The sequence below is a fragment of the Cucurbita pepo genome, unplaced genomic scaffold, assembly GCF_002806865.2.
Source record: "Cucurbita pepo subsp. pepo cultivar mu-cu-16 unplaced genomic scaffold, ASM280686v2 Cp4.1_scaffold007377, whole genome shotgun sequence".
Taxonomy (NCBI): domain Eukaryota; kingdom Viridiplantae; phylum Streptophyta; class Magnoliopsida; order Cucurbitales; family Cucurbitaceae; genus Cucurbita; species Cucurbita pepo.
The window spans coordinates 1-529 of record NW_019653311.1 but is presented as its reverse complement, the minus strand read 5'-3'; the positions used below and the strand labels follow the sequence as shown (position 1 = coordinate 529).

Sequence of the window (529 nt, the reverse complement as noted above, 5' to 3'; positions counted from 1 at the left end):
TTTGCAAACGCTATGGCTTATGCTTGCTTCCAGGTTGGTCTTTCTTTTTTAAAATATAATCTGCATTCATATCACTGCTAGGATTCTCCACGTTCCACTTGCTTAAAATATAATTTGCATTCATATCACTGCTTGGACCTAATACACGAAAAGCTGTGCCTATCTTGCTTTCTAGTCACTACTAATCGCTGTTGTTAGGACAGACATATTTCGGTCAAGAACATGGTTTTGTTGTCATTCGATTACTTGTATAGATGATCTTTAGACCAATTTGTTATATGTTCAGTAATTCTCTGGGCCCACTACCTGTTTCCTTACAGATCGTTCTAGTGGTTGAGAGCGTAAGTACAATGCTGAATCACGACCGGAAACTGAGGAAGCTGTCTGCAGTGAAGCTTTCATGATAGCTAAGTCATAGCACGCGAAACCTAAAAGAAAAATCGTCTCGGCTATCCAATTTTATTGTACAACTTTAGAGGTCTAGAGATCCAATATCCATGTAGAATTCTAGTGATCTTGGAACTGCTCT

At 38.8% G+C, this 529-nt stretch overlaps 1 long non-coding RNA gene across 1 annotated transcript; it reads left to right on the top strand.

Annotated features, from left to right (window-relative positions):
* LOC111787228 lies at positions 1-529 on the top strand. The gene is made up of 2 exons (XR_002813923.1): positions 1-33; positions 321-529. It is a non-coding gene; the product is annotated as an uncharacterized LOC111787228 (long non-coding RNA).